Below are 25,948 nucleotides of genomic sequence, written 5' to 3' on the forward strand. Positions count from 1 at the left end.
CAAGCATCTCTCCTAGAAGGCACTTTCCAGATTTAGACAGAGCCTCTCCAGGCAGATTGGTACATTCGAAGTAACCAAACAGCTGCACATTTGTTTTCCTCTAAATTTGATCTAGCCAAGTTATCTGGCTCCAAATATAGCTAGATAGCTCAAATAAAACCAGAACTAGACAAGTTTACTAAGTGTCCTTTCGGTGTCTGTTTACCTAAGCAACCTGCTTAGAAGGATGTTTTGTAAATCCAACCTGTGCAGATGAATCCATGAAAAAGAATAGAGAGCCCTTACACGCACAGCACAAGTTAGCAACAGCCATGCTGGTGTGAACTGGACACTGTTCATGAAATAACACTAAAAATCATGACGGTAAGCCACTTAGAGTCTGTATATCCAGAAAAGAAGTTGCTGGAAGGTTGTGTGATGTGAGGGTTGTCCAGATCATTTCTAAAACCCTTTCAGTTCACAGAAATTATATCTGAATGAGCATCCTGATCTAGAGATAAATTTCTAGAGGAAAATGAAGCTATGTTTTCACTTGTAATAGTGAAAGCTTTTCTTTCTTCCTTCATTCCTTTCTTTTTTTTTTTTTTTAAAGAAAAATAGTGGTGAAATCACCCATGCACCCCAAAGGTTATGGTAAGCTATTTCCTGTGTCAGCATACTAAACATACTTCCTTCTAACTAGGTGAGAGTTGCCAGGCAGGGCACTATTGTCTTTTCACTGAAGCCACAACTGGGAATAGGGGTCAGCAAAGGACAGCATGATGGCATTAGGCCACAATGGACAAGAGATAGATAGTTTAGGGGTAAGATCCACAGGAAAACAGCTGCAGATTGAGGCCCAGGTTGAGCGTGGGAAAGCAGAGGCAGGGTTATGCCAGATCTCAGGCCATGCACTGTGTTCCCCCATCACTGTGACCTTGGTGGCCCCAATTTGTATACAGACATTAGGACTAGCATACACGGTCAAGAGATGGGCAAGAATCATCTTTGTCCTTTTCTGGCTACCCCTGAGGGGATTTGAGGCAATGAGCCCATGTGCTAAAGCAATCTAGAGAACATGGGTAGACTGTGAGGTGTGGATAGGGGGCAGTGGCAGGGCTATAGTGAGCTATCTCCATAAAAATCCATGAAGAGTGATCTTTTGCTATACTACACAGTGGGTAAAATCATGCAAAGGGTTTTGTTAGTAGATTATTTCATGGGAAAACTGCAGTGAGCACCCAGCAAGGGCCAGTTATTCTGTACTCAGCCACACAGCAATCTCTCCAACCTTTTATACCAGCAAAAGAGGTGACACCACCTAATTCATGTATGTACCATGGGAATAGTTACTGTGAGCCTCATCTGTCCCAGCCCCATCCCCAGCCTCAACCCCAATCTCATGGTACCTGAAGCCATGCTCCTGGCTGTACCAGAAGTGGTGGTGACACACCGGAAGGAGGCCACAGGGCTACAAAGACCAGGCTTTCTGGCTGGCTTCTTTGGACACCTGTGAGGCCATCCAAATATAATTAGTACAAAGGTTCCATCTTGCCTGCTCTCCATTTTCTTTTTAAATTTTTAATCATTTATCTTTAAACTCTTTATGGATTCTTTGTGAATTTCACATATGTACCCCAATCCCACTTGCCGCCTGCCCCTCCATATCTGCCCTCCGCCCTTGCAACCTCCCTCCCCAAAGAAAGCAAAAACTAAAAATGAAGGGGGAAAAGTCTCTCCGTGGAAGCTGTGATGTGTCATGGCGTGTCACCGAGTATACCCTTTTGCCCAAATGGCTTTGCTTACAAATTTTCGTTGCAATGAGTCATTGGTCTGGTCTCTGGCTTTTGCCACACTATCAATACTGGATCTCCACGGGAATTTCTCTCACAGAGCCTGTGTTGTGTCATGCAGTTTTGGCGCTGTAGGACCAGCCCTTTCACATGCACCAGCAATGCTTAGATAAGGCAGATGTTAGGGTGGGCCAGTTCAAAACCCCAGATCTGGGTCTGGGTGATAGTTGAGTTGGTCCACTTTTCCCAGGTGAGGGGCGGAACCAACTCTCCCAAACCACCCCATAAGGACTGGGGCCAGCTCTAGGCATCCACAACTCCAAAGCCAATTCTCCCTTGCTGCCAAGGTGTGTGTGGGGGATAGGGGGGCACGACCAGTTCTGTCTGCTGCAGGTGCCAGGCCACCAGGGCCTACTTTACTGTGCTGCCTAGACAAGGTGCACACCTGCTCTCCCGTGTGCTGCAGCCTGCCAGAGGCACCTATCTTTCATTTTTAACTGTATCCTTTTCAGATACTAAAGGTCTATTACCTCAGAGGGAATGTTCATTGGGGTGGCGCGGTGGGCAGGGGGAATGCTACATCTATACCTAGGTCATCTCAGCTGAGAACACCACGGACACTTGATTCAGAGCACAAAAAGCTCCATGAAGGGGATCCCATCTAGATTACTGAGATGAGGCTATCGCCTCTAATTATATCCTGATATATAATAGTAACAACCCATCATATCTCTTACCTGTGTGCTGATTCAACATGTCCTCTGGGCATGCGTGTTCTTGGAAGCATGCTGCCTTCTAATTACAGCGCCTCCAGTGTCCACCAAAGGAACAGCAAATGGGGGTGGCAAAGACATGGTGATTTGGGAAACAAATGGAACCAACATGTCCACAGTATGTGTCCCCTGTGAGTTGGGACAGGTGCTTCCCAGTACTAGGAGGGTACTTCCACTGCATCCGGGGTGTCACCGGCCTCTCTCTAGAGGGCCACTGAGCAGTGAGAAGAGGATGACAAGGTTTGGAGATCACTGGTACCATATCTGATACTAACGGGCCAGTAACTGAAGTCTATCAAAAATACAGACAGAGTGTGGAGGCCAGAGGAACCTCAATTTCAGCTGGTCTGGGGTTTAAGGAAATAAACGAAAATAAAACATTGTAAAGATGAAAACAAAACTATAAAGCAGATTCCAAGGGTGCAAGCCCTTCTTCAGGGAAAGTCACATCTATGTGTCAATTGGAAGAGCTGTCTGAGGTAAATGAAGGAAGAGTCATTCACACTTTGGGTGGGAAGGTGACACAATGGCCCTCTGCTGGTGGGCAGAAGGGAATCTTGCCTTCTTTCTCTGTCTGATGCACACATGGTATCACTTAGCACAGGACTGTTAAGCTACAAGGATTTAAACCATCCCAGGTACTTTTTTACCTCCCTGAAATATCAGTTATTAGGCCTGAATCAAGTGAAGAAGGTAACACACAGTGTAGCTATAACAGTTGCTAGAGATGATCCCAGATCTGGGCTGGAGGCAAACACCAGCACTCGATCCCATTGGAAAACTGGCTTTGAAAGTGAACAATTCAGTCCCATGGGGTTTGCTGTAAACATGCACATCTCGTTGGATTGTGAACTGGTTCATTTTAGTGTTAGCTTCAGTAGATATTCATTAACAAATGCCAAAATAAGAGCCTACATGTGGTGGGCAGTTGCACTAGCGAAACCTTTCTTGCAGTGGTCATTTCTATGAGGCCATATGCAGACATTCCTCATTCCCTTTAGCTGCTATATAGTGCATCATCTTATGTGAGAGCACCATAGGATGGTTGTTCCTAAAGGATGGGGCAGGACGGAAAGGCCCCTTTTATTCTTTAGTTTAGGGTCAGGTAGGCCAGTCTGGATTGAACTTAAGAGTTAAGGATGACCTTGAACTTAGGCTCCTCATCTACACTTCTCCAGAGTTGCACACAGGAATCACCAGACCCAGTCTATGTGCAGCTGGGAATTGAACCCAAGGTTTCATGAATGCTAGGCAAGAACCCTACCAACTAATCTACTTCCCTAGCCCCTCTGTCTTTATTCTTGTCCTGATAAATTTTTGAGAGGCTTGGCAAGTCTACTGACTTTCCACATCCTTAGCATATTGCCAAACATACAAATGAAGACGTCATGAAATAGATTTAAAAAAGAAAGTTGACTTTCAACAATGGGGGATGGTAGAGCTGTGAAGTAGTAGATAGTACATGATAAAATTACAGAATCTTTGATGTTATAATGGGAATTCTACACCAAAGTCACAGATAAACCTCCCCTTCCACTTCCTCAGTAGCTCTATCTACAGTGATTCACTGGAAACTAGGCTATAGGAGTCAAAAGACATACATATTTCAGGTAAAGGGAATTTTCTATTGCCCCAAAATACCAAATAATAGCTTTGTGTCTAGTCTCAGCCTTGCATAATAGTTTACTTTTCTCCTTGCTGTGACAAAATACCTTATAAAAGTAATTAAGGAAGGAAAGATGTATTTTGGCTCAAAATTTGTGGATATAATCCATTATGGCTGCAGGAGTGTGAAGCAGTTGGTTGTGTTGCCTCTGGAGTCTAGAAGGAAAGAAAGAACTATGGGTCTAGGTTCACTTTCTCCATCTTATTCATTCTGGAGACCTGGCCTATGGGATAGTACCACCCATATTGAGGGTGGGTCTTTCTGGAAACATCATCACAGATATACCTAGAGGTCAGCCTTTAGTGTGATTCTAAATTCTGTCAAGTTGAAGATCAAGACTAATCACCACAAAGATTTTATTTTAAAAGAGACACTTGTAGCAAATTATGTTATCTTTGGGATAGTCACGTGTACTTGTTAACAGAGCAAAGCCTCTCTTGTTGACATACATATTGAGAGTTCTAAAATTAAGGGTCAGGATCAGGTGCTGCCTAGACTTGATGAAATAAAAGAGGTGAATATTCTACCTGGAATTTCTCCTCCCTGCTCTGCTCCCATGGATGAGGTCCCCTACATGAATAATGTTCTTTACCAAGGGCACCAGGGGCGTTCCCGTTCTACCAACTTGCAGAATTATTTAAGCAGCCCAGTCATATCTTCTGCAAAAGCAGCAGACACCTCATCCCAGATCCTCTAAATCATGTCTCCCAAGGTCCCTTGTTGTTCCCTGTGTGCAGCTTGCATGCCCTCCTTTCTCGTGTGGCAGGTATAACAAATAAGACACTGTGTGTCGCCTTTGTGCAAGGCTAGGGTCTTTCAGCATCCCTGTTAATCCTAGGGCAGGCAGCCCACTCTCAGAAATGCAATCAAAGGAGGAGAAATGAAGTAAGAGCTTTACTGAAATAAATTTTAAATAAATTGAAATTTTAGAAATCAAGTATTTGTTCAAATAATAATTAAAAAATTAGTGTCAAGACAGTGAAGCAACCCACTTAGAAATTTCAATAGCTTGTCCATGTGATAGACTATATATATATATATATATATATATATATATATATATATATAGTCCATGTGATAGACTATATATATATATATATATATAGTCCATGTGATAGACTATATATATATATATATATATAGTCCATGTGATAGACTATATATATATATATATATATATATATATATATATATATATATGGTAGTTTGTCATCAGATGACACTTGTGTAGATTGTTAATCTACTCTGATTTTTGAGGCAGGTGCTATTATCCACATTTACAAATGAGGGAGGGAATTGCCTTAAGTAAATTATGCAAATCTGCAGAGCTAATGAGAAAGGAAACCTGGATTGAAACAGAGCAAGTTTCCTAAAAGCAACTGCAGACATCTGGGCATTTCTGGGAGAAGAGACTAGGGAGTCAGGAGGAGGTGGTGATGTCTGGAACCATCAACTCCAAGTGTAAAGCTAGTAAGGGAGCAGGTTGTACCTGCAAAACAAGTATAGATGGTTTTGTTTTGGACGGAGAAAACAAGCCAACTGTTTGTACCATAAACAAGCACAGTTAGGGACTAGTTGTAATACAGATAGACCTATGCAGTAAGAAGTGACAGTGCCAAGAAAGGACATGAAATAGATATATCTCTACACCAGGTTGTGATGTCACTTTGGATACCTTACAATTCTAGTAACAAACTATAGAAATGATCCCTGAAAGTATAGTCTTGATACCTTGCAATTCTACATAGCATCCTCTGTAGAAAAAAAAAAAAACAGTTATAAACATGTATTCTCTGAAGGCATCAATCAGCATCCAGCTCCATCCCCTTACATAAGTGTGTCTATGTTATGCAACATCAATACCCAGAGCACCAGCCAAATGGTGTTATGCTAACTAATGGGAACAGGGAAGCACCACAGAGTTCAGCACTTCTCAACAGCTTCCTTCTGATGCCATCTGTAACCAGAAAGGACTCACCCTGGGAATGTACCTCCTGCAGGTCTCTAATAGGTTCTTTTGCTTCTATTGCACTTCTTGATAAAAGCCTGACTTTACTTCCCATGGATTCCATATATGCATTGATTCAAGGAAGTATATTTAAAATTCTTCATAGTTAAAATCCAAACAAACAACAACAAAAAAAAAACCCACCTGCTGATGACCTGCTGGCTTTCATGAAGTTTTCTTGTAAGACTCCCCCGTTTAGGGGTACTTAGAGACAGTGGTTTATAATGGCTTTGAAGAAACTTAACTGAGGTCTGAGTCATTGTGTGTCAGGTAGATTTGAATTGTAAGTAGGCTAATGTGTCAGTTTAGAGCAAACGTTTACATTAACATTATGCTACAGTGTCTTTCACAAAGTCTTTCCCTTACAAGACTGGATTTCATTAATTTTTCTCACCACAGCAGGACTTGTTATAATTAGTATTTAAGCCACTGTCTAGGTGTATAATCATTTGTACACACCTGCCGTGTGGTCTCTAATTTACTTTGACCTCCCCCCCTTTTTTTTCTTTCTTCATTTATTTTATTTTTTGGTAATTATGAAACTGTTGGCCCATTACTAGCATTTCTTATTGGCTAGCTCTGTCTAAATTATTAACCCATAATTACTAATATGTATGTATATGTCTACATGGCTTTATCTTACTGAGAATGCCAGACTCACCTGTCCTCTCTTCCCAAGATCACATTGCAACTCTGTCTTATATTTCCCAGATTCCTCCACCTCTCCTAGTCCCACCTATCTTGCTTCCCTATTGGCCAACAGTGCTTTATTCATTAATCAATAAGAGAAACATATTTACAGAATGACATCTCCCATCATCTCTTCTTTTCTGTCTAAATAAAAAGGGTTTTAACTTTAACAGAGTAAAGTTTTATTGTTCCAAACTTAAGATCAATTTTGTTATATGTATATTTCTCCACTTGTTTGGGTATTGTGTTTGCATAGCTCATTTAAAAATGTAATGTATAATTAAGTATAAATTATAGATAGTTACTTTGACTCTTTATTAAATGAAACTTTGAGGCCAGAGATGGAGAGATGCAGACTATACACACACATATATTTGCATACATATACACAAATATATATATATATATATTTATGAGACACATATATGAGACACAAATGGAAACTATATATGTATGCACATGTATACATGTACACACTGATGTCACAAGCCTCAAAACTGTCTGCAGAACACTAAGTACATACTGTGTACATATTATATACACAGTCTATAGGATCTAATCATGGGTATCAAGTCCATTGACAACATAGTTCTCATAGGAATCAAACAGCAGTGATATTCCCCAGCATAGGTCATGTCCTGAGTAATAGCAAAGACTTCAGTAAAGGCCTTCCAATGGCTTGTTTACAATAATTCAGTGGCCAGACACTGTGAGGTCACATTAAAAGGAAGCAACATCTAAGCAAAGTATCCATTTGTAAAAGATCTTACCAAGAAAGTCCTACCACATTCAAAGGCTAAACTTATGCATTCCATTTCTAGGTTAGGCCAATTTATCTAAGTTTTCTACTGTTTTCATCTGTGTCTGATCAGGAGTGTTTCCATAGATAGGTGATAAATAGGTGATGATTCTTCATCATTGTCATCTTTTTCTTGATTTTCGAAACGATTTTCTCTGTGTAACTTTGTAGACCAGGCTGACCTCAAACTCACAAAGATCCACCTGCCTCTGCCTCCCAAGTGCTGGGATTAAAGGCAGGCACCATCACTGCCCGGCTAAGATGGGTGATTTTATTTAAGAATAAGACTTAAGGATGACTGTACTTCCCCAATGAGTACATGGGGAGATGGTTCTTTACTTTACAGGACCACTCTTTTCGTCTTCCTATAAGTATTGTAGAGTACATTTTGAAGATGAAATGAGTTCTGTGCATGTGTGTGATATATTGGGTTTGGATGTGTGTGTGTGTGTGTGTGTGTGTGTGTGTGACACTCACATGAGCAATGTGGGTATTCACAAACACATTGGACGAAGGATATCTCCCTCTGCTGCTCTCCACCTTATTGCCCAGAGACAGGGTCTCTCTCTGAACTGTTTCATCTAGGATGGATGGCTAGCAAACTCTCAGAGATTCGTCCCCGAGTGCTGACATTACAGGTACAAGCGGCCATACCTGGCTTTCTACTTGGGTGCTGGGGATTTGAACTCGGTTCTTTTTGGTTGCAGAACACGGAGTCATCTTGGTGGAAAGGAGCGGTCTCAGGGTAGACAGTAATGATGATGGTTGTCATTGAATTTGAATCCAAATGTCCCTCGAGGGCTCACTCTTGAGTGTCAGGTGTCCCCCATGTGATTTTGTTGTGAAGGTCATAGAGTCTTTAGGAGGCGGAGCTTTGAACGTTAACCTACATGGGGTTCTGGCTGAAGTGCCGTTTCCTGTGTGCCACCATTCTTGTGCAAGAACGAACTACAGCAAGCTCCTGAGGCCACAGAATCAGTTGCCTTTGCAACAGTGACCTCCTGGCCATGAAGGTTTAAAAATTCCATTGAAACTCATCACAAAGGACACTTCCTCCACTGCACTGGAAGGTGTTTTGTCACAGTGATTAGAAAAGTAACTAATGGACATGTCTTTGATATTCTTGATCTACACACTCAAATGGTCAGGGTGCCAATGGTTGTTTATGTGCTGGGCATTTTATAACAATTAAGAAATGTCTGTTGTTGCTAGGGAAAAAAAATAGCACGCAGTGTGCAGGCAGAATCCAGAATAAAGGCATCAGATCCCCTGGAACAAGAGTCTCAGACAGGTGTGAGCTGCCATGTGGGTGCTGGGAATCAAACCAGGGTTCTGTGGAAGGACAGCCAGTGCTCTTAACCACTGAGCCATCTCTCCAGCCCCTCAGGTAAACAAATATTGACCTCTCAGTAAGATGTAAGCCACTGTGAATTTTTAAATGGGATATGACTATGCCAGCGTCTACTTTCAAAGGACCTTCATGAATTCACAATACAGAATGGATGAAAGAGAAAGAGTAGAAACAGGAAGAATAAATTAAAAAGTCCTTGAACCCTTTCCTTTGCTGTAATTATTTGGTTTGACTTCAAAACACTACAGATTGTTTTTTTAAAGTACACATTTAAGGTAAAATAAATAAAAATGCATCTGCTACTTGTTTGTGGAAAATAATTTGTTTCATTTTCTTTCCTTTGCATTTTTGACTAATACACAGTGGATTTCTTGACTGACTAATATAATTTATTGAAAATGCTACTCATAAATGGTTCAACATGACTCATTTGCAGAATATTGGTGTGATTTGAGTAGTGGATGATAGAAATATTCTGACTAGTCTCATTGACTGAACAGATGATCCTTAGTTATTGTTTTCTTGACATTGAAGGTCAATATTGTTTTTCCTTCCATTTTATGTGAGCCTTCAGTTCAACTCTGGGATCAAGAAAAGAGGCACATTTCTAAAAGTAGGCCATGTACCCCAGAAAGAGTCTTCTCTGAAACTAAAATAAATACTTGCAGCACCCCAAAGTAAGGACAGGGCCAAAATACACATAGTACAATGGCAAGAATCCCATGGCTAACCACAAGATCAAGTTGCAGTGACAAGTACCAAGACCTCTTCTTTTTTCTTTTTGGCCTTATTCCAGTTTCTAGCTCCATTTCACGAAGCAAAGACCATCACATGTACATTAGAAGAATGCTTTATAACTGTTGCACAACCCAAGAGATTTCCAGGGATCCAGGTTCTGCTGTTTTGAATAGGTAGCATCTAGCTATCCCGTGTATTAGTACGGTGAACACATAGGAAAGGAAGAGCACATTGGTTGCTTTGATTGGTCCTTCTGAAAGCACTGTGCATCCTCCCATTAGCTTCAAAGAAGACCCCCCTCAAACAGCAGTGCTGAGAATAGTGCCCTAGACAGAATGACCTTGGCTGGATCAACTGAAGCCTAAAGGTGGTTCTCGGTTTGCCAGAAAAAGTGGATCTGAAGACAGGATTCTGTTTAGTAGGACTTGCCCTTAATTTTCCTCCCAAGATCAACTCCCCTGGGCCAGGGCACTTAGTTCCAGTCTATTAGGTCAGCCTGCATCAACTCAAAGCCCCCATCCTGCTTCCTTTTCCACCATTTTGCTCTTCTTTCTACTCTCCCCTGCTCCTGAGATGGTCTTGGCAATTTCATCCTAACAACCCTTTCTTTTCTACCTACAGAGTGGTCTAGTTCGGTTTCACTGTGCCCTAGCTTTAATGTTCCCCCCTTCCCCACTTCCCACGTGTGTTCCTCCAACTACAATCCTACCTGTGTGAGAGCTAGGACATGTAGCCTGACTGAGGGAGAATAGAAAGAGGTGAAAATTTATGAGCCCCTTCCCTTGGAGTCTGGCTAAAGCCTCTCACCAGCAGAGAAGCAAGGATTCCAGCATAATTAATATTTGTTGTGAAGATTGCTGACATAGATATGCCAATTGCATCTATAGACAGCTATTTTTATGTTAAAGTAGCAATGAGCCAGGCTTAAGATGCAAATGTATTTGACATTGTAAAGGGCCTCACTCCTTTCTCCAGACATTTTCTGGAAATCCCAAACAAGACCTTTATTTGCTTGCAATAAAGATCCCCTGTCCTGCAGGACCCCCTATCCCCACCCCAGGCCCTGCCAACTGCTCTGTGATGTTGTTTATATTCCTCATCAATCCCTTGAACACATTGTATAAAGTAGAGACAAAGAAGCATGGGTCTCCTTTGAGACACCTATCCCCATACTTGGATGTGTTCCCACCATCCACCATCTCTCTCTCTCTCTCTCTCTCTCTCTCTCTCTCTCTCTCTCTCTCTCTCTCTCAATCCCCATACTTAAAAATCTGTGCTTAGAATGTTCTTCAATAAAACGACGACTTGCTCTTACAAAAGCCCACACCCATACTCTCTAATTTCTTGCCTCTTTTAATACTGGTACTTAAAATCTGTATTAAAATATCATTAATAAATTCCTTAAACAAACTCCTTAAAAGATTAGGGTTCCTCTGAGTGCTGGAGAACTATGTCTCTGGCCTGTCCCCTTTGATATGCCCTCCTTTGATATGATTCAGTGTCCAGGAAGGAGAGACAATCTTAATGACCACTTAGTCATCTTAGTCCATCCTGAGATACTGTGGTCCTCCTGTATCAAGATCAAGGTCAAAGTGTCAAGATCTTGAGGGGAGGAGCAGATTACTGGTAATTGTCCCTATTGAAAACATATTTTATTATTTCTTGGAGAAATTTATATATGCATACAATGCATTCTGATTATATTCACTCCTTAGCCCTCTCCAAAATTCCTCCAAGATCCGTCACCGCCTCTCTACCCCCTCTAATTAATGACCTCTTTTGGTTTTAAATAATAGGCATACTCCAGTTAGTGGTGCCCAAAATATTCATGGGCATGGGCTGTCTATTGGGGAGTGGACCTTTCTAACAGAGACTACATTGTCTTTCTGTTGGGTCTTTATTTGTTTGGTATCAGGGTAATACTGGTTCATAAAAGGAGCTCAGAAGTACTACTTTCTTCTCTAGTTTATGGAACAATTTAACTACTATTGTTATTATGTCTTCTTTGAAGGTCTGATAGAAATGTGTGCTGAATCTATCAAGCTGTGGCACTGTTTTACCTAAGAGATTTTTAAATAACCGTGTTGTTATATGTCAGTTTAAATTATTTACTTCATCTAGGTTCAACTTTGGTGAGTCTTATACATCTAGGAATTTCTTTTAGATTTTCCAATTCAGTGAAATATAAAAATTTAAAGAATGTTCTTATGAACCTTTGAATTTCCTCCATGTTTATCATAATGTCTCCTTTTGTATCCCCAATTTTACTATTTAGGTCTTTTCTTTCTCTTGGTTAATTTGGCTAAGAGTTTGTCAGTTCTGTGTATCTTTTCAATAACCAACTCTTGTTTCATGGATTCTTTTAATTATTATTATTTTTCAATTCTATTTCATTAATTTCTGCCCTGAATTTTATTTTTCTCTGCTTAGCTCTTTGTGTTGTTCTTTTGCTGCAGCTAATGCCTAAGAAACACAAACACCAGACTCAGCACCCACGTGGAGTTTATTGAGAGAAGGGAGAGAAAGAGGGGGTAGCTGTGGCCAACCGAAAGCAGGAAAAAGAGAGAGGGGGGGGGGTAGAGAGAGAGCAAGAGAGAGCAAGAGGGGGCAAGAGAGAGAGGCGCACTTGGCGCACTTGCTTTAAAAGGGGGGGCTTGTGCATGGGTAGCTGAGTCCTCTGGCAGCCAGGTAAAGCTTGAACCACCAGGTAAGGCTGCTGTAGATCACATGGCCATGAGTGTCCCGCCCATCGTCGGGGGGTGGGGGTCAGCTGGCTGCTAGTTCCTAACACTTTGGGATTGATTTGTTCTTATTTTTCAAGTGCCTTCATATTCATTATTATGTTGTTCCTTTGAGGAAGCTCTGATTTTTGAATATGAGTACTTATAACTATAAATGTCACTCTTAAGACTGCCTTCATTGTACCCCATAGTACATATTACATTTTCATTTAATTATATGAATTAAAATTTCTTCCTTACTGACTTTCTCAATGAGCCATATATTATTCAAAAGTTTAATCTTCATGAATTTGTGTGTTTTCTGTAGTTTCTCTTACTGTTAGTTTATCCCATTGTGATCAGATGGAGTATAGGCTGCTGTTTCAATTTTCCTATATTTGTTGAGACTTGTTTTGGATCCTAATATGTGATCTGCTTTTGAGAAACTTTTATTAGAATTTTGAGAAGAATGTACATATGTGGGCAGAATGTTCTGTAGATGTCTGATAGGTCCATTTAATCTATGTACTAATTTTAGTGTTCATTCACTTTTTTGTACAATCTGTGAAATGATGAAAATGGGGTATTGAAGTTATCCAATATTACAGTGTTGGGGTTAATCTGTGATTTTAAGTTTAGTAGTGCTTGCTTTATAAAATTGGATGGACCTATAATTAGTGCATGAATATATTTAAAATTGTAATTTCTTCTTGGTGGCTTATTCCTTGATCAGTATGAAGCAACACTCTTCATTACTTCTGATAAGATTTGGTTTGAAGTCTATTTTGTCAGATGATAGAATAATAATGGCTGCTTGTTTCCTGGCTCAGTTTTTCTTGGACTATCCTTTCACTCCGAGACAGTGTTTATCTTTGGATGCAAAGTGTGTTTCTTGAAGGCAGATAAAGAATTGTTTCTAAAAAAAATCTACTAATTATGTCTTTTGATGTGTGAATTAAAATCACATCCATTCAAAGTTATTGTGTGTGTGTTGCTCATTGTCACTTTGTTGATTTTGCAGTATTTGAAACTTCTTAGTCCTGTTGTTTAATGAGTGTCATTGCATTATTTATTTATTTTTCTTCCCTTAGCTTCTTGGGTATATTTATCTTTCTCTTCAGACTAAAGTATTTCTGCCAATATCTTCTGTAGAGCTGGCTTTGTGTTCATAAATTCCTTTAATCTACTTTTATCACGAAAAGCTTTTCTTTCACTGTCAATTATCATTGATAGTTTTGCAGGGTATATTATAGCAGGTTGGCAATTTTGATCATTCAGAATTTGAAAGACATAAGTCAAGCCCTTTTTATTTCAAGGTTTAGATAGAAAAATCAGCAGTTTTTCTATCTTTATACGTTTCTTGGTCATTTTTATCCTCCTCAGCTTTCAATGTACTGTCTTTGCACTTCATTTAGTGTTTTAAGTTTAAATGGTACAGGGAATTTAGTTTCTGGTCCTGTTTTCTGTGTGCCTCTTGTATCTTAACAGGCTTCTATTCCCCTAGATTGGGAAATTTCACTCTATAGTTTTATTTAAAAACATTTTCAATGACTTTTACATGAAGTCCTTCTTTTATGCCTACAAATTCATAGGTTCTGCCCTTTCATGAAGCCCCAAAGGTTTTGTATGCTCTTTTTACTCAATTAGAAAAATCATCATTTTTGACTCAAGTCCTATTTTGCCTTTATATCTTGATAGTCTTCTTCCACACAATCCATCCTATGGCTGACTATATACTTCCACTATACTTTTTATTTGATCTATTGTGTTTTTCAGTTCCATCATCTTTCAGTTTTCAGTTTCTTCATTATTTCCATCTCTTTACTAACTTCGATTTTGATATTGTGAATTGACTTTTTTGTTCTCTTGGGACATATTGGAGTCATTAGAGGTTTTTTACTTGTTTGTTTGTTTGCTTTTCCAGACAGGGTTTCTCTGTATTGCTTTGGAGGTTGTCCTGGAACTCATTTTGTAGACCAGGCTGTCCTCAAACTCACAGAGATCTGCCTGCTTCTGCCTCCTGAATGCTGGGATTAAAGGTGTGCACCACTAACACCCGGCCACTCAGAGTTATTTTTATTATATGTATGCTCATTCTTTTGAAATCTACATTGGAATTTTGTCTATGTTATTTGGTTGGAGATCAGTAATTTGGTTGGGATTAGTAATTTTTGGAGGAGAGAGATTGTTTTGATTTTTCATGTTACTTGTGTTTCTGTGCTTAGATGTGCACATCTGGGATTAGACTGTTGGTCAGTATTTTTGTTATTGCTCTTTTGCTCGTGTTGCCACTCTTCTTTTAGTGGATGCACTTGCAGTGTTTGGGAGGTAGGCTCTAACACAGTTGCAATGATGTTTTTGTTGGTAAAATTGGTGTTCTGGACCCCTATAAAAGTAATTCTCAACTTTCCTTATACTTTGACCATTTAAAACAGTCTTTCATGTTATGGTGCCCCCCAAGCTATAAAATCATTTTCATTGCTACTTCCTAACTCTAATTTTGCTACTGAATTGCAATGCAAATATCTGTGTTTCCCAATGGTCTTAGGTAACCCCTGTGAAAGGGTGTGTCAAACCCCAAAAGGGGTTGCGACCCACAGGTTGAGAAACAGTATTGTCTTCAGTAGTAGCCATATTTTATAGTTTGGCCACTCTGATACTAGAGCAGCAGTAGACATGTGTTGACTATGGATTGGTTTGGAAATGAAAAGACTCACGGTGAATCTAGGGATAAGGATTAGTTTGTTAGACGAGAAGCTGCTGAGAAAAACATACATGGGAGTGGTAATAACTGGGGCAAATAAAAAATAATAATAGTGTAGGTATGTGTAGGTTTGTTTGGGTTAGTAATAAACCGAAAAGAGGAAGTGAAGATGTACATCCAGATGTTGTAAATGAAGTCAACCTCTGGGCTTTAGGAGATGTAAAAGGAAGAAGAGAGAGAGAGAGAGAGAGAGAGAGAGAGAGAGAGAGAGAGAGAGAGAGAGAGAGAGAGGAGTTCTTTCTTAAGAGTAAAGGGGTGAACAGTAGGGGATGGTGTTGACTTGCTCCAATGACTCATGGTTCTGTATAGAAGCAGCTGCAGAGGAGGATGGAAGATGGAGAGCTGGGTGTAGATGTGGACATAATGGATAGATATAGAGGCAGATGAGAACAGCTGTACCACGAAGGTGGGCTGGGTGAAGACCTAAGAAAATGGATCACTGGCCTGAAGGCTTTTTTCATCTTTTTTGGAGGATCCTCTGTTTTGTCTCCCTGGTTCTGGTCTATAGGACAGGTCATGTCCTCCTCCACCCACTCTGTGTGTGGAGTTTTCGACTCTGTTCTATGGGCTGTGGCTGCTGCATCCCTACAGATCCACCAATGGCTGGGACTCTGGTGCCTGGCATTGTTTAGAGTTTAGGATTATCTTTGCAGCTTCACCTTTCCCTCTCCTTTGGGCACTGATGGTGACCCTGGCAACAGCCACTAGCACCTCTCCTTCGAAATCCCTCCTGGCACCACTCGTTCCTATTTCCTGGTCAGTTTTACCCTAGTTGCCTGCACTAAAATACAACATGGTTTGCAGTCCTAGCAGCAACTCTGTTCTGGTAGGATTTTAGGTCCCGTTGTAGAAGTTTACTGGGGTGTCAATCATGTTGACTGGTAAAGCAGCTGATAGAATGATAAAATATTCCTTTTCCCTTTGCTTCCCAAACTGTAACCATCCACTTACTCTCATGTGACATCTAGTTCACCAAGGAAATTGTGTTTTATTTACACACTACATGGTAGCTTACAACCATCTGTAACTCCAGTTCCGTGGATGGAATACCTTGTCTGACTTCTGTGGAAACCAGCCATGAAGGTGATACATAGATATACATGTAGATAACACACACACTAAATAAATCTAAAAAGAGTTTAACAAGAATTTTTAGGATTGTATTGGAAAAAAATGTAATAAAAGAATACAAGTATGAATGCATTATGTACAACTTGTACACACAGATTATATATGAATATAGGTATTTTTACATTTTTAACTCTATGTAGTAAGATTATTGACTGAATCTGTGTTTCTACTAGGAAGCTAGAAGATTTCTGTAAGTTCAAGGCCAGCCTGATCCATATACAGAGTTCCAGGCCACTCAGAGCTACATGGTGAGACCCTGTCTCAAAATACAGAAAAAAAGGAAACAAACATCATCAACAACAAAACATATGCACAGAGTGGAAAAATGGAAGAGAAAGAACGAGAAAAGGCAAGAGATGAAGAAGAGGGAGGGAGGAGAAAGAGGGGAAGAGAAATCACATTGGAAACTAGAAATTATAATGGGGCTATTAATTATCACAGCCTTTTTAATTGTTCACCTCTGAGACTTCTCATTTCTTTCAAGAAAGATTTTAAGACAGCCCGATAAGCAACAGGCTTCATTTTGCATTTTATCAGGACTTTTATCATATCTAGTACAAGTTTTATGTTTGAGAAGACCAATGGTAAGTGTTAAATATTTAAAGGTAATTTTAAAGGTAATGTTTTCTGATTTATAAAAAGGGCAAGCCGGGTAAAGAAATGACACCATCAATCATGCGTTCTAACAAATATTTATAGAGCACACACCAAATGCCAAGCATTGTTCTGGACTTTGGAAATAGAGCAGCAAGCAAACATGTCACTTCCTTCTTGGAGCTGATACATTAGACAAAGGGAGAGAAAAGAGTCAAATGAGTGGAAATATACTGTGGACACTTCAAACAGTGGCATGAAGAAAAAAGTAAAACAGCATGAAAAACAAGGAGAGGCCTGCCTCACACCACACCGAAGCTTTGCTTTTTCATTTCTTGCAGACAAGTGTCTAAAATGGAACATTCTTAGTTCTCTTGAGTCCTGGTGACCTTTTAACTCTTAACAAGAATAATCCCCAATTGGAGACCTACAAACTCAAAGTACGTTTTCAGTTATAGGTGCCTATGTGACAACTGCATTAAAATTTTAGTGGCTAGGAGGAAACTGAACAGGAGGGATCCCCAGGTAGAGCTAATCAAACAAGGCATTTGTATGTGTTTCTGAACTGGCCATAGGATTTACTTTCAGTGATTTAAGCCACTTTTGCTCACATGGGAACCAGTCCCACCACCCTATCCAGAGAGCCCCACCCCAAGCTACATGTCAAAATTCTTTGAGGAAACCTTCCAAGCAAGCCTGCTGAACTCACAGTGAACATCTGGGGAGCTCTGAGATGATGTTTGCATTGTCACAACAGTAGTTGATTCTGACATTTGAGATCTTCTGATTGCATAACTGTATATTAACTGTGCCGATATTAAAAATTATACCTTTGGAAGCAATTCTTCCTAATGCAATCAGTTCAAATACCAAAAAGAACGGGTTCTAACATTACATAGTACTTGAAGCAAAACACTCAAAATGGAGAGCCTAAAACAAATGTGTGAACACAAAGTACTCTGGCTGGGGTTAAACAGTGATGCTGGGGGGACTTACTTGGTAGCTTCCTCATGGCAGGAAGCCCTGCTCTGCTCTTTCCCTAGAGCCCCTAAGGCACCTCTCCAGGTTCCTTGAGATATGCTTTGATAACATTGACTCTTAGACATAATATCTGACCCTTGATTTATAATACCTTGGCAGCTAGCTCTTGTCATTTCATTTTATGTTCTCTTATTATTTTTTTTAATCTTCCTTGTGGTCTTCCCTGCACAGAAGACATTATGAATCATGAATGTTATATATTATAATGAGCGTCCAGAGGGAAGGCATATAATTAAAAGTGACATAGTCAATACAGTAGTCAGAAAGCCAGAAGGAGGCGTTCTGAGGACTGTATGTATTCATACTTGCCACTTTGCTAGCCATGTCAAAGGGTAATAAATCCACACAAGAAAGATGCAGGCAACCACGCCTGTGAAGCCAATTCAGAATATAAAAGTCTTTTAATTTTGGCCAGCCACCAAGAATGGGCTCATGCCCCAAAGTCTCTTGGTGCCAAAGCTCAGAGGGACAGCATTTTACAAAGCAAAACCTACAATTACACCAATGTTAGATGAGGAGCAGAGTCAGTTTAGGCAAAACATAGTTATTTCAGACACAGCATGACAATTAATTTTGATTCATTCCGCCTGCAGTTATGTTAGTTTAAGATTGTAGAAACATTAATTACTTTGGTTAATACATCTGAACCATTGTCAGGGTCATGGAAATCACAGATGTGTTGCCAAGGCAGATGTGACCTGATTGGGGTGGGGGAGAGGGCTGAGAAGAGTTTAAGCAATCAAAAATAGAGTCAGGACAAGCTGGCACAACTTTAGTCACTTAAAGAGAAGGGAGACAACCTAAGAAGGTGGCAGAGTTAGTAGCTACTTGATTCTGGGATTTTTTTTTTCCGATTTACCCGATTTTTTCCGATTTGTTTTTTAGGGTTTTTGTTTGTTTGTTTTGTTTTTGTTTTTTCTGCCACATGTAGGAAAGCTTTCCCTGCCCTGTTAACCAAACTAAGTAACAAATTGGTTTTCCTAGTTTTAATCAATTTAGATATTAAGTCTGGAATTCTTGATGGGAGCAAAATTTGGTCTTTGTGGAACTGATGAGAATAGCTGTTTTTTGTTTTTGTTTTTTACTTATAACACTGACCTATATGAAGTACATAATGGGAATAGATAGGATGGCTAAGATATAAAAATGACATCAGGTCATTAGGAAAAAACATCTAAGAGAAAGGTAACAGCATTGCCATGTAGGCAACTTCCAACCAGGATGACTGGTGTGAGCTTACCAGTGTAGCCATGCTGAGCTGGGATGTCAGTCAATAAATGTCAACTCTCAGATTACAGGAAAGCAGCTATTCACTCAACAGCAAGCTGTTTGCTGCCAGGCGAGTTGCTGCATGATGGAACAGAGGCTCTCCAGAAGGGTACTGCAATGCTTCAAGTAGGAAGTGGACTCTTTCCGATTTTAAAGATAGTTCATATTCTTTAAAACACACATGATACCACTCCATGCTAAAGGTTCATGACAAGTCCCCATGATAAAGGTATCCAAGTTGAAATGTACACAATTTTCTTAAAGTATATGGTCTTATTCTAGGATATCTTTGCTTGTTTATTTAAAAAAAAAATAAAATCTTCTGGCATGGTAATTCTCTAGGCTGGCAGAAAGAAGCAATCTGCTGGCCTCACATTTTCCATCATAGGAAAACTTTGTTTGTGATGTACTGAGTTCCTACTTGGGCAGGGAGGTACTCCTATTTAAAGACAAGCTTTGTACATTTTATTACAAGGATGTCCTTTATCTTTGAAGCTGTCAACATTTCACAGTCACAAATGGTCTAGGTTGGTGTAACCTGCTGTTCTGTGTGGCTTTTAAAGTGCATTTATTTGTATCTGCAGTGCTTAGAAAGCAGGCAGCGAGCATTAGTGAGTCTTCCCAGGCAGTTTTTAGCTCGGTCCTGGCATCGATCAACTGTTTTGCTTTCTGCGGTGAAGGTTTCTTCCAGATAAAACCTGACTTTGGCCCTGGATTCTATTTTCCCAATGGCTATTAATCAATTTTGCAAGCTGCCTAAAGTCCTTTTTGGAGATAGGCTGTTATAAATAAGTACAAACAACCACTGCTTCATCCAGGAAGTGCAGAAGTACAGGCTAGATGGACGTGCAAAAAAGCATGCCCAGGCCATGGAGTGCACAGGGTGACAGACTGACCCTCCTCTGTGTCCACATGAGTCATTGTGTGTCTATATCAACCCGTTTTGGGGGCTTAAAAGGGTTAGAAATAGCATGTGATCTAAGAGGTTACTATCAAAACCAACATGTTTCTCAAGATGCAAACTGTAACTTGAGACAATTTATATGTAGAAAGTTTTCTCAAAGGGCCTCTACATCTACAATTAATAAGACTCACAGAGTAATAGAATGAACTAGGCTTTTAATACATAGCTATAAACTGGTTCCCTCACATTTGGACTTGGGATAAATTAGATTGTTGAGTTAGTGTATGGGACACATATGTTGAAGAAATGTTTGTGTTCCTGATTGTTCGCTACACTTTGTATGCTTAAAGTACATATTTAAAGTATAAATAGCCTGGTGGTGGTGGCTCACACCTATAGTGCCAGCACTTGGGAGGCAGAGGCACAGGTAAGCAGATCTCTGTGAGTTCCAGGCCAGCCTGGTCTATAGAGCTAGTTCCAGGACAGCCAAGGCTATACAAATAAACCCTGTCTCAAAACACAAACAATAAAATGTAAATAAAAACAAAGATCAGGTTTGCTTTACATTTGTGTGTACAGGAAAAAGTAAGTGATGGTTTGAAGCTAGGGAAACATCATAGTATAGAATGATAGATGGACTAAAGGGAGAATGCTCAAGGCAACACATTAAGCACAGAAGGCAAACCATCGAAGAGTAGCCTGTCCCTCTTATCCCTATCTGGAGTATGGGGGACTGGAGGTTTAGAGCCTTACTTATTCATGGAAAATTAAACTCACCAGGACACACACCCCATGTCTGAGGAGAGGTGCTAACGAATCAGCTTCCTCCTGAATGATAAGGATGAAGCTGGATCTCCTTGTGTTTAGGATGTGTGCAAGAAGAACAGAAAAGAAAGAATGATACACAGAAAAGGGTAGTTCAATATTCTGGTACTTCCCCGTCATAACAGATAAAAACAGAAAACAAAACTTTGTTTAGCCAAAAACAACAAATCCCCAAATAGTGTTACATGTGGGTCTTTTACACGAACTGTGTAATTATCCAGATGTTTTGTGTGGAGTAGTTCTAGAATCTGTGATGCACAGCTACTTTATCCATGAAGGAAGATTTTATTCTGAAAGTATTCACCATGATGTCTGCTATATATTCTAACTATGTCTGTCAGTTAAAATTTAACATTGTCACAAGCATATACTAGTAAGTAATTAAACCACATCATACTTCAGGCTCTGTGTTTTAAAAGAATGGGGATGTAGCTCCCTGACAGGACAATTTCCTAGTAAGGACAAGGCTCTTTGTTTGATCTCAAATACTGCAAAAACAAGCAAACAAACAGAAAACTATCTCAAAAAAAAAAAAAAAAAAAAAAAAAAAAACAGGACAATTTCCTAGTAAGGACAAGGCCCTTTGTTTGATCTCAAATACTGCAAAAACAAGCAAACAAACAGAAAACAGAAAACTATCTCAAAAAAATGAGGTTTAAATAGACAGCCTGTACAAACAATAAAAAAAATCCTTCCATTTAAGAAAGGGAGGAGGAGCAAGTTTCCAATATTATGTTTTTGTGGGACTGTGAGCCCTCCAAGTTTGTCTGAAAAGTATGAATACCACAACTTAGTGTTGTGTGGAGGCAGCTAAGCTCCTTACCACCCAGGCCTGGAGCCCTCCTAGAGCAGCCAGAAGATGAGCAAGTACAGGCAAAGCAATTTGGAAGTCAGTCGGCAGGATCTTGAATATGCTTAGGCATCTTCTTCTGTAATTCTAGAGCTTAAGGAAATCTCTATAATGCTCTGCGGTTCTTTGCATCCTTATATGGAAAAAGAATGAATATTGCCAGAGGAAATTCAAAATAATGAAATGGATTTATGGCTAATTTCCCCTAAGAGCTCTTTCTCTGTTATACATTTAACCAAAGGATGCCCAGTGAGATGACGGCCCAGTTCTAGAGACAGGGGCTTGGGTGGTCTGCATATTGCAATGTTCCAGGCTGCATCAACATCCCACCACGGCCTGAGTGCTAAGTTTCCCGGAGTGAGGAGATGAATGAAGTAGGTGGAGGGTCTGGCAGCACTGCATTGTCGCTGGTTTCCAGACATGGCGACTGTCTGGTGGTGCTTTGAAAGTGTACCACAGGTTTGAACAACGCACACCGGTCTTCACAGTTAGCAGGCATGACTACATTGTTACTCCACTGCAGACTTTTATTTTGTCCTTTCTTCACTGCATATTAGCCTCCAGACTTCTAAAAACGTTTTATTTTGCTTACCATTGGTGAGCGACTGAAATTCAAACTCTGGTTGTCTGACTTGGTGGCAGTCACCTCGGCCCACTGAGCCATCTCCCAGGTCCCACCACTCAGCATTTGTGTGGTATACAGAAACTGGTCTTAACAAGGAGATAAGGCGTCATGTGTTTTGTTAAACAACCTAGGGCTATTTGTTGTTTTACGGTTTGGTTTCTTCATCCACAAGCATATATATATTGAGGAAGAGGTAGTGTTCCTCCTCCCTGAGGGAAGTAGTATGGTTTGCCGTGGAGGAATGCAGAGAAGTTCAGGAGATAGGAGAAACAGAGCAGATGGCTCTGCCCTCAAGTCCGCAAACAAGAACAAGTGACACTTTGATACCAGCTGCACTTATGACTTAGGTGACCATTATTCACATACTAAAGGATGGCAAAGCTCCCCTCTAATAGTTTGTTTTGTACACCAACCATAGGTTTCTCCTCCGACACACTAAGCCAGGTAAAGCTGAATTAAAAGGGTCAAGTTTATTGGAGCAAGCACTCTCGGGTGATTTCCAGCCTCTCAGAAGTGAGGGGGGAGTAGGAAAAAATCACATGGCAGGTCTGGGGGGGAGGGGAGGAAATATCCTGTAGGTGTGGTCTTGAGCTTGAAGGGGGGGAGCCTGGACTTTGGCAGTTTTTCTGAGAGGGCGGGGTCTGGAGACTGAGGAGTGGGGCCAAGGTGGAGTTTCCAGCCGAACATCCTTTATTGTCTGTTTTTATTCATCTTAAGACATGTCTGAGGAAACGCCCACAGGAGATTGTGTCTTGTCTTCACCAACAGTCCACACTGATAGTCGTTTTAACCATGAACTATGTCCGTTGGGCTCAGGATCAAAAAGAAGGCTCATCAGTTCTAACAGACATTTAGCATGGTTCTCAATCAAAAAACCTTCTCAAAGAAATACAAACATACCAAACAATTAAACAAGGAAAACCTCTCATAACTAATAAAAGAATCTTTGCAAAAAATTTTTATGCGCAATCTTAAATTTTTAATATTTACTTATTTATTAGTGTAGGAGAATAGTTTTTTCCTAACCCACAAAATCTTTTTTTTTTTAAATTCTTTGTTCATTGCTAAATACTTTAAAAATTATCATAACCATCAAATATCTAAATTATACCATCCCCAAAGATGATTCAAGCTAACTGGTCTTTGTTATATAAAATCAGATTTGTCTGGGCCTGATGGAGTGTGTTTATAATCCCAGTTTATCAGGAACTTGAAGTAGAAGTTTAAGTTCAGGGCTTCCCCAGGCAACTTAATGAGCTATTGTCTGAAAATAAAAGGTATAGACTGGGGAAATGGCTCATTTGGCAAAGTGTTTGCCATATAGTATGAGAGCCTGAGTTTGAATCCCTAGCACCTACATGAAAAGCTTGGCATGGCAAGACACTCCAGAGAGGTGGAGACAGGTGGATTCATGGGTCTATGGCCAGCTAGTCTATCTGCGTAGGTGAGCTCCAAGTATGGTGGGAGAGTATTTCTTAAAAAGTAAATTGATGAGCAATTAAGAAAGTCAGCCTGCATCCACTGGCTTCTTCATGCACGTACACACACACACACACACACACACACACACACACACACATACAGAGAGAGAGAGAGAGAGAGAGAGTAAAAAACAGCTAAGCTATAACTCAGTGCTCAGTGCATAGCATTTGCCTAGCAGGAATGAAGCTGTATGTCCAATCCTTAGTACCAGAGAAAAATAAAACATAGTCTAGATATGACCTAAAATTACACTTATCTTTGTTGCTGCACATCATCTCTGGGGATCTAGTGTCCATTTCAGTGATGGTACTCACCAAACTGAGATGCATTGCTGCTGTATCCTAGAATAGGCCCATCCATCATGGACATGTCAGAAACTTCAGACAGAATAAGCCAGGTAAGCAATCTTGCAGAGCAAACTACTCAGTGGTGTAGAAGAAAACCAATATTGCATCAAATTCAGATGTCCAGGGAGAGTATGTTTAAATACAGGTTGACAATGGTGCCCTTCCATATGTGAGGACACTCTGGAGTAACAGATCCAACAAGCCATGTAGAGACATCTAAGGAAATGTATTATGGGAATTGGCTCCAGCAATTAGTAGGCTAAAGAGTTCTATGGTCAGGCTGGAGAGATGGCTCAGGGGTTACAAGCATTGGCTGCCCTTCCAGAAGTCTTGACTTCAATTCCTAGCAACCACACGGTGGCTCACAACCTTCTATAATGGGATCTGATGCTCTTTTCTGGTGTAGAGGAGTGCATTGAAGATAAAGTATTCATATATACACAGAATAAATCTTTAAAAAAAAAAAAGAGTCCCATGGTCTGCCACTTGCAAGCTGAGAGTCAGGAAACCTGGAGCAATAGCTCAACTTCTGTCCAAGTCTGGTGACCTGGGAACTAGCAGTGATGAAGATGGATGTGAGCACAATCTAAGATCAAAACTCCACGGGTAGGTAGGAATGGCAGTGTGAGTCCTGGAATCCAAGGGCTGGGAAGATGTGATGTTGACAGGCAGGAGAAGATGCTGCCCCAGCTCCAGGGAAAAGAATCCTTTCCTCCTCCTTTTTGTTCTCTTGGGGTCCTACTGGTGATGCCTCCTGCAGGAGGTGAATCTTCCCTACTTGGTTTACTGATTGAAATGCTATTCTTTCCCAGAAACACTTCAGTTTTGTTTTGACTTTAAATGTTTTGTTAAAGATGAGGTCTTGCTGTATCCCAGGTTGCCTTTGAACCCTGAGCACCATATTTTCCTTACATACTTAATATTTCATGAGCTATCTGGGTAGTCCCTAATCCAATTAAGTTGACAATAAAATATTAACTAGCACACCTTCCCTTAAGCTATCTATGGCCAGGTACATGTGGCCTGCTAGACTAAAAGAACACAGGGGAACTTGTAGCCTCTGCCACATGCATACTGGCCTGCTTGCTCTCCCAGTCTATTTGGTTATAATCTTATGTGACCCAGTTAAGTTAGTTTGTGAACTGCATGTTCTAACCCTAAGCAAATGTACTAGACTTCTGTAAAACAGAAAGCCAGGGTACACTAAAAACCTAGACACCTGTTTGAAGATAAAAATCATGCAAGCACAGGAAAGTAAGAAGACAAAGTCAAATTGGATATTTCTGCCCCAAATAGATCTTCTAAAACCATATTGTGCAGTTAAACTGATAATGATCTCAAACTCTGAGAAATTCTAAGAATGCCGAGCAGTAAAGATTACCAATACTTCTGAAATAAGGACTTACATACAATTTCACGAACAATGAATTCCCCTCTGAACACCTTATGCCTTGAAAAATTACTTGGTAAGATGACACATTTATGGTCGGAAAATGTAAAAAGTAATCACCGGAAACATAGAGGCATATGTTGTAATTAATTTCAGTAAAGTTTATTCATGCAACATTTAATCAGGTTCTTTAAAACCTTTCAGAAGAG

General features: G+C 40.2%; 1 pseudogene; it reads right to left on the reverse strand.

Moving 5' to 3' along the window:
- Window positions 1-5,859: 5,859 nt before the first annotated feature.
- LOC127220501 (uncharacterized) lies at window positions 5,860-5,937 on the reverse strand (annotated as a pseudogene).
- Window positions 5,938-25,948: the final 20,011 nt, after the last annotated feature.

Source organism: Phodopus roborovskii, unplaced genomic scaffold, assembly GCF_943737965.1.
Source record: "Phodopus roborovskii unplaced genomic scaffold, PHOROB, whole genome shotgun sequence".
NCBI lineage: Eukaryota > Metazoa > Chordata > Mammalia > Rodentia > Cricetidae > Phodopus > Phodopus roborovskii.